Here is a 21,421-nt window from a genome sequence, read left to right on the forward strand (position 1 = left end):
CAACAGGACAATATGTTACAACTCACTGACCCCAACAGGACAATATGTTACAGCTCACTGACCCCAACAGGTCTCCAATAGATAGACAATATGTTACAACTCACTGACCCCAACAGGTCTCCAATAGGTAGACAATATGTTACAACTCACTGACCCCAACAGGTCTCCAATAGGTAGACAATATGTTACAACTCACTGACCCCAACAGGTCTCCAATAGGTAGACAATATGTTACAACTCACTGACCCCAACAGGACAAATGTTACAACCCACTGACCCCAACAGGTCAATATGTTACAACTCACTGACCCCAACAGGACAATATGTTACAACTCACTGACCCCAACAGGTCTCCAATAGGTAGACAATATGTTACAACTCACTGACCCCAACAGGACAATATGTTACAACTCACTGACCCCAACAGGACAATATGTTACAGCTCACTGACCCCAACAGGTCTCCAATAGATAGACAATATGTTACAACTCACTGACCCCAACAGGACAATATGTTACAACTCACTGACCCCAACAGGACAATATGTTACAACCCACTGACCCCAACAGGACAATATGTTGCAACTCACTTACCCCAACAGGTCAATATGTTGCAACTCACTGACCCCAACAGGACAATATGTTACAACTCACTGACCCCAACAGGACAATATGTTACAACTCACTGACCCCAACAGGTCTCCAATAGATAGACAATATGTTACAACTCACTGACCCCAACAGGTCAATATGTTACAACTCACTGACCCCAACAGGTCAATATGTTACAACTCACTGACCCCAACAGGACAATATGTTACAACTCACTGACCCCAACAGGTCTCCAATAGGTAGACAATATGTTACAACTCACTGACCCCAACAGGTCTCCAATAGGTAGACAATATGTTACAACTCACTGACCCCAACAGGACAATATGTTACAGCTCACTGACCCCAACAGGTCTCCAATAGGTAGACAATATGTTACAACTCACTGACCCCAACAGGACAATATGTTACAACTCTCTGACCCCAACAGGACAATATGTTACAACTCACTGACCCCAACAGGACAATATGTTACAACTCACTGACCCCAACAGGTCAATATGTTACAACTCACTGACCCCAACAGGACAATATGTTACAACTCACTGACCCCAACAGGACAATATGTTACAGCTCACTGACCCCAACAGGTCTCCAATAGATAGACAATATGTTACAACTCACTGACCCCAACAGGTCTCCAATAGGTAGACAATATGTTACAACTCACTGACCCCAACAGGTCTCCAATAGGTAGACAATATGTTACAACTCACTGACCCCAACAGGTCTCCAATAGGTAGACAATATGTTACAACTCACTGACCCCAACAGGACAAATGTTACAACCCACTGACCCCAACAGGTCAATATGTTACAACTCACTGACCCCAACAGGACAATATGTTACAACTCACTGACCCCAACAGGTCTCCAATAGATAGACAATGTTACAACTCACTGACCCCAACAGGACAATATGTTACAACCCACTGACCCCAACAGGACAATATGTTACAACTCTCTGACCCCAACAAGTCTCCAATGGGTAGACTATCTTACAACTCACTGACCCCAACAGGACAATATGTTACAACCCACTGACCCCAACAGGACAATATGTTACAACTCACTGACCCCAACAGGTCTCCAATAGATAGACAATATGTTGCAACTCACTGACCCCAACAGGACAAATGTTACAACTCACTGACCCCAACAGGTCTCCAATAGATAGACAATGTTACAACTCACTGACCCCAACAGGACAATATGTTACAACTCACTGACCCCAACAGGACAATATGTTACAACTCACTGACCCCAACAGGTCTCCAATAGGTAGACAATATGTTACAACTCACTGACCCCAACAGGACAATATGTTACAACTCACTGACCCCAACAGGACAATATGTTACAACTCACTGACCCAACATGTTACAACTCACTGACCCCAACATGTCAACATGTTACAACTCACTGACCCCAACAGGACAATATGTTACAACTCACTGACCCCAACAGGTCTCCAATAGATAGACAATATGTTACAACTCACTGACCCAAACAGGTCAATATGTTGCAACTCACTTACCCCAACAGGTCTCCAATATGTAGACAATATGTTACAACTCACTGACCCCAACCGGACAATATGTTACAGCTCACTGACCCCAACAGGTCTCCAATAGGTAGACAATATGTTACAACTCACTGACCCCAACAGGTCTCCAATAGGTAGACAATATGTTACAACTCACTGACCCCAACAGGACAATATGTTACAGCTCACTGACCCCAACAGGTCTCCAATAGATAGACAATATGTTACAACTCACTGACCCCAACAGGACAATATGTTACAACCCACTGACCCCAACAGGTCTCCAATAGGTAGACAATATGTTACAACTCTCTGACCCCAACAGGACAATATGTTACAACTCACTGACCCCAACAGGCCAATATGTTACAACTCACTGACCCCAACAGGTCTCCAATAGATAGACAATGTAGACATAGATAGACAATATGTTACAACTCACTGACCCCAACAGGACAATATGTTACAACTCACTGACCCCAACAGGTCTCCAATAGGTAGACAATATGTTACAACTCACTGACCCCAACAGGACAATATGTTACAACTCACTGACCCCAACAGGACAATATGTTACAGCTCACTGACCCCAACAGGTCTCCAATAGATAGACAATATGTTACAACTCACTGACCCCAACAGGACAATATGTTACAACTCACTGACCCCAACAGGACAATATGTTACAACCCACTGACCCCAACAGGACAATATGTTGCAACTCACTTACCCCAACAGGTCAATATGTTGCAACTCACTGACCCCAACAGGACAATATGTTACAACTCACTGACCCCAACAGGACAATATGTTACAACTCACTGACCCCAACAGGTCTCCAATAGATAGACAATATGTTACAACTCACTGACCCCAACAGGTCAATATGTTACAACTCACTGACCCCAACAGGTCAATATGTTACAATTCACTGACCCCAACAGGTCTCCAATAGGTAGACAATATGTTACAACTCACTGACCCCAACAGGTCTCCAATAGGTAGACAATATGTTACAACTCACTGACCCCAACAGGACAATATGTTGCAACTCACTTACCCCAACAGGTCAATATGTTGCAACTCACTGACCCCAACAGGACAATATGTTACAACTCACTGACCCCAACAGGACAATATGTTACAACTCACTGACCCCAACAGGTCTCCAATAGATAGACAATATGTTACAACTCACTTACCCCAACAGGTCTCCAATAGATAGACAATATGTTACAACTCACTGACCCCAACAGGTCAATATGTTACAACTCACTTACCCCAACAGGACAATATGTTACAGCTCACTGACCCCAACAGGACAATATGTTGCAACTCACTGACCCCAACAGGTCAATATGTTACAACTCACTGACCCCAACAGGACAATATGTTACAACTCACTGACCCCAACAGGACAATATGTTACAACTCACTGACCCCAACAGGACAATATGTTGCAACTCACTGACCCCAACAGGTCTCCAATAGGTAGACAATATGTTACAACTCACTGACCCCAACAGGTCTCCAATAGGTAGACAATATGTTACAACTCACTGACCCCAACAGGTCAATATGTTGCAACTCACTGACCCCAACAGGTCAATATGTTACAACTCACTGACCCCAACAGGACAATATGTTACAACTCACTGACCCCAACAGGACAATATGTTACAACTCACTGACCCCAACAGGCCAATATGTTACAACTCACTGACCCCAACAGGACAATATGTTACAACTCACTGACCCCAACAGGTCTCCAATAGGTAGACAATATGTTACAACTCACTGACCCCAACAGGACAATATGTTACAACTCACTGACCCCAACAGGTCGCCAATAGAAAGACAATATGTTACAACTCACTGACCCCAACAGGGGGGTTAGACTGCTGCTCCACTCTGGTGCGAGATGCAACAACTCCAGTTGTTTCTGTCAGTTTGGTTTTGCTCTCGATGTGATGTGATTGGAGGGAAGCCAAAACCAGACTGGCTTCCCTTTCTACTTTCTATTGGTGCTCCAGGACGATTCACAGTTCAGCTCACTCAATTTAGCTCAATGCTGATTGGCTATTATTATATGCTTTTTTTATCAAGGGAGGCCAAAATGCTCGGTGGCGTGCCTTGCGTTCAATGCTACGGGCGGCAACAATGTCATACTCTTTTTGACCGGACAGCATCAGATAGAGGGGAGCTGTTTCACTGACCAGACAGCATCAGATAGAGGGGAGCTGTTTCACTGACCAGACAGCATCAGATAGATGGCCTTTACATACAGAGACAGAGGGGTGCTGTTTCACTGACCAGACAGCATCAGATAGATGACCTATACATACAGAGACAGAGGGGTGCTGTTTCACTGACCAGACATCATCAGATAGATGGCCTTTACATACAGAGACAGAGGGGTGCTGTTTCACTGACCAGACAGCATCAGATAGATGGCCTTTACATACAGAGACAGAGGGGTGCTGTTTCATTGACCAGACAGCATCAGATAGATGACCTATACATACAGAGACAGAGGGGTGCTGTTTCACTGACCAGACAGCATCAGATAGATGGCCTTTACATACAGAGACAGAGGGGTGCTGTTTCACTGACCAGACAGCATCAGATAGATGGCCTTTACATACAGAGACAGAGGGGTGCTGTTTCATTGACCAGACAGCATCAGATAGATGACCTATACATACAGAGACAGGGGGGTGCTGTTTCACTGACCAGACATCATCAGATGGCATCAGATGGCCTTTACATACAGAGACAGAGGGGTGCTGTTTCACTGACCAGACAGCATCAGATAGATGGCCTTTACATACAGAGACAGATGGGTGCTGTTTCACTGACCAGACATCATCAGATAGATGGCCTTTACATACAGAGACAGAGGGGTGCTGTTTCACTGACCAGACAGCATCAGATAGATGGCCTTTACATACAGAGACCGAGGGGTGCTGTTTCACTGACCAGACAGCATCAGATAGATGGCCTTTACATACAGAGACCGAGGGGTGCTGTTTCACTGACCAGACAGCATCAGATAGATGGCCTTTACATACAGAGACAGAGGGGTGCTGTTTCACTGACCAGACAGCATCAGATAGATGGCCTATACATACAGAGACCGAGGGGTGCTGTTTCACTGACCAGACAGCATCAGATAGATGGCCTTTACATACAGAGACAGAGGGGTGCTGTTTCACTGACCAGACAGCATCAGATAGATGGCCTTTACATACAGAGACAGAGGGGAGCTGTTTCACTGACCAGACAGCATCAGATAGATGACCTATACATACAGAGACAGAGGGGTGCTGTTTCACTGACCAGACAGCATCAGATAGATGACCTATACATACAGAGACAGAGGGGTGCTGTTTCACTGACCAGACAGCATCAGATAGATGGCCTTTACATACAGAGACAGAGGGGTGCTGTTTCACTGACCAGACAGCATCAGATAGATGGCCTTTACATACAGAGACAGAGGGGTGCTGTTTCACTGACCAGACAGCATCAGATAGATGGCCTTTACATACAGAGACAGAGGGGTGCTGTTTCACTGACCAGACAGCATCAGATAGATGGCCTTTACATACAGAGACAGAGGGGAGCTGTTTCACTGACCAGACAGCATCAGATAGATGGCCTATACAAACAGAGACAGAGGGGAGCTGTTTCACTGACCAGACAGCATCAGATAGATGGCCTTTACATACAGAGACAGAGGGGTGCTGTTTCACTGACCAGACAGCATCAGATAGATGGCCTTTACATACAGAGACAGAGGGGAGCTGTTTCACTGACCAGACAGCATCAGATAGATGACCTATACATACAGAGACAGAGGGGTGCTGTTTCACTGACCAGACAGCATCAGATAGATGACCTATACATACAGAGACAGAGGGGTGCTGTTTCACTGACCAGACAGCATCAGATAGATGGCCTTTACATACAGAGACAGAGGGGTGCTGTTTCACTGACCAGACAGCATCAGATAGATGGCCTTTACATACAGAGACAGAGGGGTGCTGTTTCACTGACCAGACAGCATCAGATAGATGGCCTTTACATACAGAGACAGAGGGGTGCTGTTTCACTGACCAGACAGCATCAGATAGATGGCCTTTACATACAGAGACAGAGGGGAGCTGTTTCACTGACCAGACAGCATCAGATAGATGGCCTTTACATACAGAGACAGAGGGGAGCTGTTTCACTGACCAGACAGCATCAGATAGATGGCCTTTACATACAGAGACAGAGGGGAGCTGTTTCACTGACCAGACAGCATCAGATAGATGGCCTATACAAACAGAGACAGAGGGGAGCTGTTTCACTGACCAGACAGCATCAGATAGATGGCCTTTACATACAGAGACAGAGGGGTGCTGTTTCACTGACCAGACAGCATCAGATAGATGGCCTTTACATACAGAGACAGAGGGGAGCTGTTTCACTGACCAGACAGCATCAGATAGATGACCTTTACATACAAAATTATGAAACGCATAGAGAAGAAAGACATTATGTTTTTATTTTTATTTTCTTGGTACATGGTTTGGGGCTTCCCTTGGCAAACATGAATACACACCAGGAGATCTATTCGACATCATAGTAAACAGCTGCTAAAACTTTCGCAATGAAAACCAGAGTTTCTATTGGACAACTTCAGGTGGGTCCCAACCTGTTTGCTTCGGTTTGGTAACGGTTACGCAGCAGCCGTAAAAGAAGGTTCCTAGTGAAAACACCCCTATTCTAAACGTCGGCCAAACATGGACCTGTTTGCGCCACCGCCCTTTAAGTCACTGCGCGCTCCTTTTCATAGCGCGCTCCCGTGTTCGACGAGGAAGTCCCGTCGTTTGTTCAGAAGTACCGCTACGCTAAAGGACATTGCAGATGTGACGTGTTTCTCGCTTCAACAAACCTATCCCGCAACCTTGACGTGCATGGGATAGAGACGTTTGAGAATGTTTTTAGCAACGGAGATAAAGGTAAATTCTGGGATGTTACTTTATTTTACAGGTCGCGTTTATGATTGTAAAGTTACCTGTCTGGAGTTGCCCTCCACGAGTCTGTCCAGTACAGGTGTGAACTTGGTGACGTTGTCGACTTCAACAATGTGCTGTAAAAGTTGTCAGAACTACTGTACTTTTATACCATGTAGCCTGTATTTCATTTAAATGCCGAAGTCGTGTTTGGAATTTAGGAATGTGATTGTGAAGAATTAGAAACGGGTATCCTCCCTAAAACAGGTTTATCAATTCTGAAGTGCATCATGACAAAATACCAGCATGGGTGTTTAAACAAAGTGTAAACATATTGGTGTGTATGGAAATACTTCAACAGACCAAACAAGCACACCTGCCATAAAATCATGTCATGTAGATTCTCATATGGCACCTAGCATCTGCCATAAAATCATGTCATGTAGATTCTCATATGGCACCTGTCATAAAATCATTTCATGTAGATTCTCATATGGCACCTGCCATAAAATCATGTCATGTAGATTCTCATATGGCACCTGCCATAAAATCATGTCATGTAGATTCTCATATGGCACCTGCCATAAAATCATGTCATGTAGATTCTCATATGGCATCTGCCATAAAATCATGTCATGTAGATTCTCATATGGCACCTAGCATCTGCCATAAAGTCATGTAATGTAGATTCTCATATGGCACCTAGCATCTGTCATAAAATCATGTCATGTAGATTCTCATATGGCATCTAGCATCTGCCATAAAATCATGTCATGTAGATTCTCATATGGCATCTAGCATCTGCCATAAAATCATGTCATGTAGATTCTCATATGGCATCTAGCATCTGCCATAAAGTCATGTAGATTCTCATATGGCATCTAGCATCTGTCATAAAATCATGTCATGTAGATTCTCATATGGCACCTGTCATAAAATCATGTCATGTAGATTCTCATATGGCATCTAGCATCTGCCATAAAATCATATAATGTATCGTGTTCCTTTTTCTAGGTATCTGGTAACTGTCCTATGAGTCTATGGAAAGTGCTCTAAAACACAATGCTAAGCAATCAACAAGTAATGAAGGACCAAGCAAACACACTTTAATCTTCTATGATTCAAATCTGTTGTAAAAATAATTAAAAACATTTTACAATATGTTTAAGTCTGTGGATGTTCAATTAGGGCGACGTGATGGCAGAAAGGTGCCATATATGAGATGAAAGTTAACTGCTAACTTTCCCATGATGCTCTCTGTCCTGTTTCCTAAATACCTAAACCAGCAGGCAGCAGCTAGCTCTGTCTAAACACTGAACAGGAACACACATTGATCAAGAAATGCCTCTTTGACAGGACATGTTTGGACTGTTGCTCAACGTCTGTAGTGTCAACTCAACGGAACAGCCTTAAGCACTTCTAGCATCGATTCCACAATTCTTAAGTTAACATCTTATTCAATCAATCAAATGTTATTTATAAAGCACTTCATTTTGTTAAAAAAAAAACAATACAAAGTGCTTATTACCATCTAATGCTGTAGTGGTGTTATTACCATCTAATGCTGTAGTGGTGTTATTACCATCTAATGCTGTAGTGGTGTTATTACCATCTAATGCTGTAGTGGTGTTATTACCATCTAATGCTGTAGTGGTGTTATTACCATCTAATGCTGTAGTGGTGTTATTACCATCTAATGCTGTAGTGGTGTTATTACCATCTAATGCTGTAGTGGTGTTATTACCATCTAATGCTGTAGTGGTGTTGATACCATCTAATGCTGTAGTGGTGTTATTATCATCTAATGCTGTAGTGGTGTTATTACCATCTAATGCTGTAGTGGTGTTATTACCATCTAATGCTGTAGTGGTGTTATTACCATCTAATGCTGTAGTGGTGTTATTACCATCTAATGCTGTAGTGGTGTTATTACCGTCTAATGCTGTAGTGGTGTTATTACCGTCTAATGCTGTAGTGGTGTTATTACCGTCTAATGCTGTAGTGGTGTTATTACCGTCTAATGCTGTAGTGGTGTTATTACCATCTAATGCTGTAGTGGTGTTATTACCATCTAATGCTGTAGTGGTGTTATTACCATCTAATGCTGTAGTGGTGTTATTATCATCTAATGCTGTAGTGGTGTTATTACCATCTAATGCTGTAGTGGTGTTATTACCATCTAATGCTGTAGTGGTGTTACTACCATCTAATGCTGTAGTGGTGTTATTACCATCTAATGCTGTAGTGGTGTTATTACCATCTAATGCTGTTGTGGTGTTATTGCCATCTAATGCTGTAGTGGTGTTATTACCGTCTAATGCTGTAGTGGTGTTATTACCATCTAATGCTGTAGTGGTGTTATTACCATCTAATGCTGTAGTGGTGTTATTACCATCTAATGCTGTAGTGGTGTTATTACCGTCTAATGCTGTAGTGGTGTTATTACCGTCTAATGCTGTAGTGGTGTTATTACCATCTAATGCTGTAGTGGTGTTATTACCATCTAATGCTGTAGTGGTGTTATTACCATCTAATGCTGTAGTGGTGTTATTACCATATAATGCTGTAGTGGTGTTATTACCATCTAATGCTGTAGTGGTGTTATTACCATCTAATGCTGTAGTGGTGTTATTACCATCTAATGCTGTAGTGGTGTTAGTCACATTCAGTTTTATTACCGTACATCTCAGTCCTTGTTGTGCTGGTTGATACATACGTCTCAGTCCTTGTTGTGCTGGTTGATACATACGTCTCAGTCCTTGTTGTGGTGGGTTGTGGTTGGGCTCGTACAGGGTTGTGGTTGGGCTCATACAGGGTTAGGGTTGGGCTCATACAGGGTTAGGGTTGGGCTCATACAGGGTTAGGGTTGGGCTCATACAGGGTTAGGGTTGGACTCATACAGGGTTAGGGTTGGACTCATACCGGGTTAGGGTTGGGCTCATACAAGGTTGGGTTTGGGCTCATACAAGGTTGGGTTTGGGCTCATACAAGGTTGGGTTTGGGCTCATACAAGGTTGGGTTTGGGCTCATACAGGGTTGTGGTTGGGCTCATACAGGGTTGTGGTTGGGCTCATACAGGGTTGTGGTTGGGCTCATACAGGGTTGTGGTTGGGCTCATACAGGGTTAGGGTTGGGCTCATACAGGGTTAGGGTTGGGCTCATACAGGGTTGTGCTCATACAGGGTTAGGGTTGGGCTCATACAGGGTTGTGGTTGGGCTCATACAGGGTTGTGGTTGGGCTCATACAGGGTTAGGGTTGGGCTCATACAGGGTTAGGGTTGGGCTCATACAGGGTTGTGCTCATACAGGGTTAGGGTTGGGCTCATACAGGGTTAGGGTTGGGCTCATACAGGGTTAGGGTTGGACTCATACAGGGTTGGGGTTGGACTCATACAGGGTTGGGGTTGGACTCATACAGGGTTGTGGTTTTGCTCATACAGGGTTATGGTTGGGCTCATACAGGGTTGGGGTTGGGCTCATACAGGGTTGGGGTTGGGCTCATACAGGGTTGGGGTTGGGCTCATGCAGGGTTGGGGTGGGCTCATACAGGGTTGGGGTTGGGCTCATACAGGGTTGGGGTTGGGCTCATACAGGGTTATGGTTGGGCTCATACAGGGTTGGGGTTGGGCTCATACAGGGTTGGGGTTGGGCTCATGCAGGGTTGGGGTTTGGCACATACATGAATTTCCCATCAAAATGACTCCGTTATTGACGAGGTCCTCCCATTACAAATGTCTGGACTCTATAGCGTGTTTTAGACCAGCACTGCTAGCACACCTCATCTAGCCACAGCCTACAATAACATTAGACAGTGTTGCGACATCAAATTAACCCTATTTCACAGCCCTTGTTTGTAGTGAACTCAGACTGGCTTCATCCCTGTGGAGACAGTAGTCTCACACGAGGAAACCCATTAAAGCATGATGTAGTTAGAGAAGTCACTGGAGATTAGATGTGTACAGTTGGACTGGGGCTTTTGGCAGTGAACAAGGTCCACCAGGTCAACATTCATCTGTTTATTTATGTGTATGGTCATAGAGAAGGTGTGCTGACCCTGTGTGAACTCTGACCCTTGTCCTGTTCTCTCTGTGTGGTGGGCTGATCTGCCTAGAGAAGGTGTGCTGACCCTGTGTGAACTCTGACCCTTGTCCTGTCCTCTCTGTGTGGTGGGCTGATCTGCCTAGAGAAGGTGTGCTGACCCTGTGTGAACTCTGACCCTTGTCCTGTTCTCTCCTGTCCTCTCTGTGTGGTGGGCTGATTTGCCTAGGGTGCTAGCTAGCTAGCTTTCTCCCTGTCCCGTCTCTGTCCCAAATTGAACCCTATTCCCAATGTAGTGTACTACTACTACCACTCTGGTCAAACGTAGTGCACTTTATAGCGAATAGGATGCCTATTGGGACGCAGGGCGTCCCTGTGGTCTAGTGTGGTCTCAGCATGGCCACAACACACTGCCTTCATAATGAGACAGATGTTCAGGGCCAACTGTACTGTCGTCTCACCCTGCCTCTACTCTGCAGGACGGACGGATGATGGAGCAGCCGTTTGTCAGGATTAGTGTAGCTAGCTCTCTCTCTCTGTCTCTGTCTGCATCCCAAATGGGACTATATTCCCTATGTAGTGCACTATATTTGACCTGAGCCCAGTAGGCCCTGGTGAAAAGTAGTGCACTCTATAGGGAATAGGGTGTCATTAGGGAGGTACATTCCCTCTCTGCTCTGGCCAGCCTGGCTAATAGTGAGGGACAGTGTTGTGATGATAGGAGGAGTTGTTGTGTGATGGTAGTTAAGCCGTCAGCCATAAAGACTCTCTCTCTCTCTGCACCAAAACTGACCCCAGTAGTTGGCAGTTCCTTACTGACAGAACTGAATACTGCTGTCAGTTAGCTTAATGACTGAACTGAATACTGCTGTCAGTTAGCTTACTGACTGAATTGAATACTGCTGTCAGTTAGCTTACTGACTGAACTGAATACTGCTGTCAGTTAGCTTACTGACTGAACTGAATACTGCTGTCAGTTAGCTTACTGACTGAACTGAATACTGCTGCCAGTTAGCTTACTGACTGAACTGAATACTACTGCCAGTTAGCTTACTGACTGAACTGAATACTACTGCCAGTTAGCTTACTGACTGAACTGAATACTGCTGCCAGTTAGCTTACTGACTGAACTGAATACTACTGTCAGTTAGCTTACTGACTGAACTGAATACTGCTGTCAGTTAGCTTACTGACTGAACTGAATACTGCTGTCAGTTAGCTTACTGACTGAACTGAATACTGCTGTCAGTTAGCTTACTGACTGAACTGAATACTGCTGTCAGTTAGCTTAATGACTGAACTGAATACTGCTGTCAGTTAGCTTACTGACTGAACTGAATACTACTGTCAGTTAGCTTAGTGACTGAACTGAATACTGCTGTCAGTTAGCTTAGTGACTGAACTGAATACTGCTGTCAGTTAGCTTACTGACTGAACTGAATACTACTGTCAGTTAGCTTAGTGACTGAACTGAATACTGCTGTCAGTTAGCTTAATGGTTGAACTGCTGTCAGATAGTCATTATGATTATTAAAGACTATTAAATATTTAGCTATATTTCTGGCCACATTTATAAGATCTGCGATCACTGTAGTAGCGTAAAACCTGTCAATCAGTATAGAAATGTACGTAGTATTTATGTAGGTAAATATTGTTAATTTAATTTCCATGGACATCCATTTTGTTGATCAGTGTTGGCATTGTTAAGAGATCGTTTTACATTACATTCGGCACTAGCTACTTCCAACTGCAGGTGTAGAGGATGTTGCAACTTCCTTTCAGGCATTGTTGGATGGTATGATGCTATTATTACCAGTCTGGAGTTGACTGACTGTTATCTGACAGCAGAACAGGCAGGTGGCCCAAATGACAGCATACTCCCAATACAGTGACTACTTCTGACCCCTACAAGCCCTGATCAAAAATAGTGCACTAGGGAATTTGGTGCCATTTGGCATTCAGATCAGGATAGAGGTCACAGTCAGTCCCACCTTCACTAGTCTCCTGTCCGTCCCAATCTCTCTCTAACATCATCCTCCCCTCTATCCATCACACTCTTTTATTCTATGTTTCTGTCAACATTTTATTCCTCCTCCTCTAATCCCCTCATCTGGGTCAGAGCCCTCGCCCTGCGTCCTGGATTAACAGGAAACTGATTTCTTCCAAACAGACATTCTCTCTGAAGTGACACTAAAGAAAAGAGGAGATTAAGATGGACACATATTGGACCCGCTGTCATTATGATCCACTAGTAGAGTATCAGGTATGTCTGGACCTGGACATCTGACCCCTACCTCATAGATACCAGAGTCAGGAGACAGATATGACATCTGACCCCTACCTCATAGATACCAGAGTCAGGAGACAGAGCTGACATCTGACCCCTACCTCATAGATACCAGAGTCAGGAGACAGATCTGACATCTGACCTCTACCTCATAGTTACCAGAGTCAGGAGATAGAGCTGACATCTGACCCCTACCTCATAGTTACCAGAGTCAGGAGACAGATCTGACATCTGACCTCTACCTCATAGTTACCAGAGTCAGGAGACAGATCTGACATCTGACCTCTACCTCATAGTTACCAGAGTCAGGAGACAGAGCTGACATCTGACCCCTACCTCATAGTTACCAGAGTCAGGAGACAGAGCTGACATCTGACCCCTACCTCATAGTTACCAGAGTCAGGAGACAGAGCTGACATCTGACCCCTACCTCATAGTTACCAGAGTCAGGAGACATATACACTCTTAGAGAAAAGGGATCCAAAAGGGTTCTTTGGCTGTCTCATTAGGAGAACCCTTTTTGGTTCCAGGTAGAACTATTTTGGGTTCCATGTAGAACCTGGGTTCCTCTGTGGACAGGGTTCATCTGTGGACAGGGTTCTACATGGAACCCAAAACAATTCTACTTGCAACCAGCAAGGGTTCTTGAAAGGGTTCTATGGGGACAGATGAATAATCATTTTAGGTTGTAGTTTTTGTCTTTTGTTCTAAGACTGTAGGGAATCGGGTGCCATTTGAAGAGCATCATAAACCCAGAGGCTGTATAAGAGGCTTAATGACCAGTGGTTGTTTTCTCTGGAGACTAACTGCAGCTGGGTGCAGTGGGCAGGTGCTGTCCTAGCAGGGCACAGGGTCTGTAATACACTACAGCTCTCAGCTCAGATAATAGAAGCTGCCTGGTCCCGCTACTCTACAGGGATTACAGTGGATTATGTTCCTGCTGTGTATGGCTGTCAGACATGTCCTTTTACTGTCCATTTGATTGTGCTGTAAAGTAGGACTTTACTTTCTCCATCATGTGGTGAAGAGACTGGACATGACAATGCTCCCAGATGATCCCAGGAAAGCTGTTGTTCAATGCATCTAAGTTCAAACACACTAGGGATAAGACTTCCTGTCTCAGAAGTATTGTGATGCTAATATAGATATAATGAAACAGTCCCTCTGTTCTGAAAGGAAGCCTCGATGCCAGTCTGTTACTGCTTTTGGGGTTTCTGTACTTTACTATTCATATTTCTGCCAACTTTTTTCTTTTAATTCACTATATTCCTAAATAAAATGTGCTTTTTACTCCGTACATTTTACCTGACACCCAAAAGTACTTGTTACATTTTGACAGGAAAATGGTCTAATTCACACACTTATCAAGAGAACATCCCTGGTCATCCCTAGTGCCTCTGATCTGGAGGACTCACTAAACAGAGGACATCCCTGGTAATCCCTACTGTCTCTGATCCGGAGGACTCACTAAACAAAGAACATCCCTGGTCATCTCTACTGCCTCTGATCTGGAGGACTCACTAAACAGAGAACATCCCTGGTCATCCCTACTGCCTCTGATCTGGCAGACTCACTAAACAGAGAACATCCCTGGTCATCCCTACTGCCTCTGATCTGGAGGACTCACTAAACAGAGAACATCCCTGGTCATCCCTACTGCCTCTGATCTGGCAGACTCATTAAACAGAGAACATGCCTGGTCATCCCTACTGCCTCTGATCTGGAGGACTCACTAAACAGAGCACATCCCTGGTCATCCCTACTGCCTCTGATCTGGAGGACTCACTAAACAGAGAAAATCCCTGGTCATCCCTACTGCCTCTGATCTGGAGGACTCACTAAACAGAGAACATCCCTGGTCATCCCTACTGTCTCTGATCTGGAGGACTCACTAAACAGAGAACATCCCTGGTCATCCCTACTGCCTCTGATCTGGAGGACTCACTAAACAGAGAACATGCCTGGTTATCCCTACTGCCTCTGATCTGGAGGACTCACTAAACAGAGAACATCCCTGGTCATCCCTACTGCCTCTGATCTGGCGGACTCACTAAACAGAGAACATCCCTGGTCATCCCTACTGCCTCTGATCTGGAGGACTCACTAAACAGAGAACATCCCTGGACATCCCTACTGCCTCTGATCTGGAGGACTCACTAAACAGAGAACATCCCTGGTCATCCCTACTGCCTCTGATCTGGAGGACTCACTAAACAGAGAACATCCCTGGTCATCCCTACTGCCTCTGATCTGGAGGACTCACTAAACAGAGAACATCCCTGGTCATCCCTACTGCCTCTGATCTGGAGGACTCACTAAACAGAGAACATCCCTGGTCATCCCTACTGCCTCTGATCTGGCAGACTCACTAAACAGAGAACATCCCTGGTCATCCCTACTGCCTCTGATCTGGCAGACTCACTAAACAGAGAACATCCCTTGTCATCCCTACTGCCTCTGATCTGGAGGACTCACTAAACAGAGAACATCCCTGGTCATCCCTACTGCCTCTGATCTGGAGGACTCACTAAAGAGAACATCCCTGGTCATCCCTACTGCCTCTGATCTGGAGGACTCACTAAACAGAGCACATCCCTGGTCATCCCTACTGCCTCTGATCTGGAGGACTCACTAAACAGAGAACATCCCTGGACATCCCTACTACCTCTGATCTGGAGGACTCACTAAACAGAGAACATCCCTGGACATCCCTACTGCCTCTGATCTGGAGGACTCACTAAACAGAGAACATCCCTGGTCATCCCTACTGCCTCTGATCTGGAGGACTCACTAAACAGAGAACATCCCTGATCATCCCTACTGCCTCTGATCTGGAGGACTCACTAAAGAGAACATGCCTGGTCATCCCTACTGCCTCTGATCTGGAGGACTCACTAAACAGAGCACATCCCTGGTCATCCCTACTGCCTCTGATCTGGAGGACTCACTAAACAGAGAACATCCCTGGACATCCCTACTACCTCTGATCTGGAGGACTCACTAAACAGAGAACATCCCTGGACATCCCTACTGCCTCTGATCTGGAGGACTCACTAAACAGAGAACATCCCTGGTCATCCCTACTGCCTCTGATCTGGAGGACTCACTAAACAGAGTACATCCCTGGTCATCCCTACTGCCTCTGATCTGGAGGACTCACTAAAGAGAACATGCCTTGTTTGTAAATTATGTCTGAGTGTTGGAGCCCCTGCTGTCCTTCAACAAAAAACGAGAACATTGTCCCATCTGGTTTGCTTAATATAAGGAATTTGAAGTTATTTTTTTACCACTGGTCACCATAGCAGCATAGGTCATCCCCAAAGCCAACACCTCCTTTGGCCGCCTTTCCTTCCAGTTCTCTGCTGCCAATGACAGGAACGAACTGCAAAAATCGCTGAAGTTGGAGACTCGTATCTCCCTCACTAACTTTAAGCATCAGCTGTCAGATCAGCTCACAGATCACTGCAGCTGTACACAGCCCATCTGTAAATAGCCCATCTGTAAATAGCCCATCCAACTACCTCATCCCCATATTGTTTTTATTTACTTTTCTACTCTTTTGAACACCAGTATTTCTGCATGCACATCATCTGCTCATCTATCACTCCAGTATTAATTTGCTAAATTGTTATTACTTCTCTACTATGGCCTATTTATTGCCTTACCTCCTCACGCCATTTGCACACACTGTATTTAAACTTTTTCTATTGTGTTATTGACTGTACGTTTGTTTATTCCATGTGTAACTCTGTGTTGTTGTATGTGTTGCACTGCTTTGCTTTATCTTGGCCAGGTCGCGGTTGTAAATGAGAACTTGTTCTCAACTGGTCTACCTGTTTTTTTATGATACTAAAGTATATATAAAACCAAATACTTTTAGACCTTTACTCAAGTAGAATTTTACTGGGTGACTAACTTTTACTTGAGTCATTTTCTATAAAGGTATCTTTACAATTGAGAACTTTTTCCACCACTGATGAAATTGTCATGTTTGTCCAATGAGAAGTGGAGTTGGTAATAACAGACACAGATCTGGGACCAGGCTTTTGCCAAAGGATAAACACTTCACATTAAGTTGCCCTTTTGTCAAACTAGAACTCTAGCTGTTTGTTTATCAGAAGACGGATAAGGTTCATGAAACACTGGTTCCATTTTAATGGAAGGCCCGAAGTGTTAGACATTTCTTTATTGATACATGGCTAATATTTAAGTAGCTTCTGGGCTGTGACAAAGGTAGCATGAATGTTGAGATTACACACATAAAGGAGATCTAGCAGAATGTAACACTAACAACAGCAGCATGAATGTTGAGATTACACACATAAAGGAGATCTAGCAGAATGTAACACTAACAACAGCAGTATGAATGTTGAGATTACACACATAAAGGAGATCTAGCAGAATGTAACACTAACAACAGCAGTATGAATGTTGAGATTACACACATAAAGGAGATCTAGCAGAATGTAACACTAACAACAGCAGTATGAATGTTGAGATTACACACATAAAGGAGATCTAGCAGAATGTAACACTAACAACAGCAGTATGAATGTTGAGATTACACACATAAAGGAGATCTAGCAGAATGTAACACTAACAACAGCAGTATGAATGTTGAGATTACACACATAAAGGAGATCTAGCAGAATGTAACACTAACAACAGCAGTATGAATGCTCCTGCACTGTATCATTCATTGTGTTCTCAGTGTATATAGGAATACTGGTGAAATGGAACGAAGACCCTTATTTCAGGCTAACCCCAAATGACACTCTATTCACTACGTAGTGCACTATGGGCTCTGGTCAAAAGTAGTGCACTATACAGGGAATAGGGTTCCATTTGGGAGCAGTCTAGGTGTTCCACTGTCCACAAGGACACAGCAGATTACTCAGGGCCGGGGCTGGGGCCAGGCCAAGCCATGTAGACACAGGAGGTGTGTCACTTCATGTCAGCCAGTTGTTATCATAAACTTGATCTAGATTCAAATGTTCTTGGACTCAATACTTGGGAATGGATTTTGTATTTATATGTATTTAAGCATTTCAAATATGAGGAATTTCATTATTTTATTTACAAAAAAAGTGTAAATGTTTTTTGGACATAAAACAGTATATTGTTTCTATGATGGAAGCTCTAGTCTCTGCTCAGTGTTTCCTGATTGGATGAATTCAGTTGTTTTATATTTCTTAGAGTTAAAACAGAAGATGTCGGCCTATCCTGTTTCTCTGATCCGTAGAAGCTCTACTCTTTGTGGCAGGATCTAGCTCTGCTCTAGTCTCTCTGGTGTTGAGATGTCATCATGTCAGTGCATGTCAACATTCATCATCTGGGATTGCTGCCAATCACATAAATCCTCCTCAGTTTAATTCTCAGTACATTTCCATATGAATGTTGCTGCTGACTGCTTGACTAATAGTCCTTAGGCTATTCATAACACATTCACACATTCATAACACATTAACACATTCATAACACATTCACACATTCATAACACATTAACACATTCATAACACATTCACACATTCATAACACATTAACACATTCATAACACATTAACACATTCACACATTCATAACACATTAACACATTCATAACACATTCACACATTCATAACACATTCATAACACATTAACACATTCATAACACATTAACACATTCATAACACATTAACACATTCATAACACATTAACACATTCATAACACATTTATAGTATATTTATTAACACATTCATAACACATTCATAGTATATTTATTAACACATTCATAACACATTCATAGTATATTTATTAACACATTCATAGCACATTTATAGTATATTAACACATTCATAACACATTTATTGACACATTCATAGCACGTATTAGCATTTTTCAGACATAACATAGGTACAGCAGATCCCCTTATTTTATGGGATACTTTTAAATGTGCCTTTAGAGGCCATGCAATTAAATCCTGTATAGTTACTATTGGTGTAAAGTAGTAAATAATGGCTGCTTCTCAGAAAGTTTTAAACTGTCAAGTGGAGTTAAACAAGGTTGTCCACTATCAGCATATCTATTTATTATGGCCATCGCAATGTTACCTATTAAAATTAGATCCAACAATAATATCAAAGGATTAGAAATGCAGGGCTGAAAAACAAAGGTGTCACTGTACGCTGGTGATTCATGTTTTCTTTTAAATCCACAGCCTCATAGAGGATCTAGATACTTATAGAATTAGAATCCCTCCACAGCCTCATAGAGGATCTAGATACTTATAGAATTAGAATCCCTCCACAGCCTCATAGAGGATCTAGATACTTATAGAATTAGAATCCCTCCACAGCCTCATAGAGGATCTAGATACTTATAGAATTAGAATCCCTCCACAGCCTCATAGAGGATCTAGATACTTATAGAATTAGAATCCCTCCACAGCCTCATAGAGGATCTAGATACTTATAGAATTAGAATCCCTCCACAGCCTCATAGAGGATCTAGATACTTATAGAATTAGAATCCCTCCACAGCCTCATAGAGGATCTAGATACTTATAGAATTAGAATCCCTCCACAGCCTCATAGAGGATCTAGATACTTATAGAATTAGAATCCCTCCACAGCCTCATAGAGGATCTAGATACTTATAGAATTAGAATCCCTCCACAGCCTCATAGAGGATCTAGATACTTATAGAATTAGAATCCCTCCACAGCCTCATAGAGGATCTAGATACTTATAGAATTAGAATCCCTCCACAGCCTCATAGAGGATCTAGATACTTATAGAATTAGAATCCCTCCACAGCCTCATAGAGGATCTAGATACTTATAGAATTAGAATCCCTCCACAGCCTCATAGAGGATCTAGATACTTATAGAATTAGAATCCCTCCACAGCCTCATAGAGGATCTAGATACTTATAGAATTAGAATCCCTCCACAGCCTCATAGAGGATCTAGATACTTATAGAATTAGAATCCCTCCACAGCCTCATAGAGGATCTAGATACTTATAGAATTAGAATCCCTCCACAGCCTCATAGAGGATCTAGATACTTATAGAATTAGAATCCCTCCACAGCCTCATAGAGGATCTAGATACTTATAGAATTAGAATCCCTCCACAGCCTCATAGAGGATCTAGATACTTATAGAATTAGAATCCCTCCACAGCCTCATAGAGGATCTAGATACTTATAGAATTAGAATCCCTCCACAGCCTCATAGAGGATCTAGATACTTATAGAATTAGAATCCCTCCACAGCCTCATAGAGGATCTAGATACTTATAGAATTAGAATCCCTCCACAGCCTCATAGAGGATCTAGATACTTATATAATTAGAATCCCTCCACAGCCTCATAGAGGATCTAGATACTTATAGAATTAGAATCCCTCCACAGCCTCATAGAGGATCTAGATACTTATAGAATTAGAATCCCTCCACAGCCTCATAGAGGATCTAGATACTTATAGAATTAGAATCCCTCCACAGCCTCATAGAGGATCTAGATACTTATAGAATTAGAATCCCTCCACAGCCTCATAGAGGATCTAGATACTTATAGAATTAGAATCCCTCCACAGCCTCATAGAGGATCTAGATACTTATAGAATTAGAATCCCTCCACAGCCTCATAGAGGATCTAGATACTTATAGAATTAGAATCCCTCCACAGCCTCATAGAGGATCTAGATACTTATAGAATTAGAATCCCTCCACAGCCTCATAGAGGATCTAGATACTTTTTCTAACCTCTCTGGATTAAAACCAAAATATTACGTTTTGGATCACAAAAAATACAACTTTAACATTACTGTGTAGTTTACCAATACAATGGTCTGATGGTGATGTGGATATACCCGCTATACATATCCTGAAATAAATAAATGATCTGACTCCAATACATTTTAATATAAAGTTAGCTAACATAGATAAGATCTGGC

The 21,421-nt window shown here is 43.2% G+C and overlaps 1 protein-coding gene across 4 annotated transcripts in view; it reads left to right on the forward strand.

Annotated features, from left to right (window-relative positions):
• The first annotated feature begins 6,892 nt into the window (after nucleotides 1-6,892).
• Nucleotides 6,893-21,421, forward strand: part of LOC110508814 (multiple C2 and transmembrane domain-containing protein 2) — a 117,669-nt gene continuing 103,140 nt past the window's right edge. For 2 of the 4 annotated variants that reach the window (XM_090222070.1, XM_090222072.1), the window contains exon 1: nucleotides 6,893-7,166. The gene's annotated coding sequence lies outside the window, so the exon portion shown is untranslated. The remainder of the gene's footprint in view (nucleotides 7,167-21,421) is intronic. The other 2 variants (XM_090222071.1, XM_090222073.1) reach the window with 1 other exon arrangement.

This window comes from Oncorhynchus mykiss, chromosome 26, assembly GCF_057628025.1.
Source record: "Oncorhynchus mykiss isolate SJ-2025 chromosome 26, ASM5762802v1, whole genome shotgun sequence".
NCBI classification, from domain to species: Eukaryota; Metazoa; Chordata; class Actinopteri; order Salmoniformes; family Salmonidae; genus Oncorhynchus; species Oncorhynchus mykiss.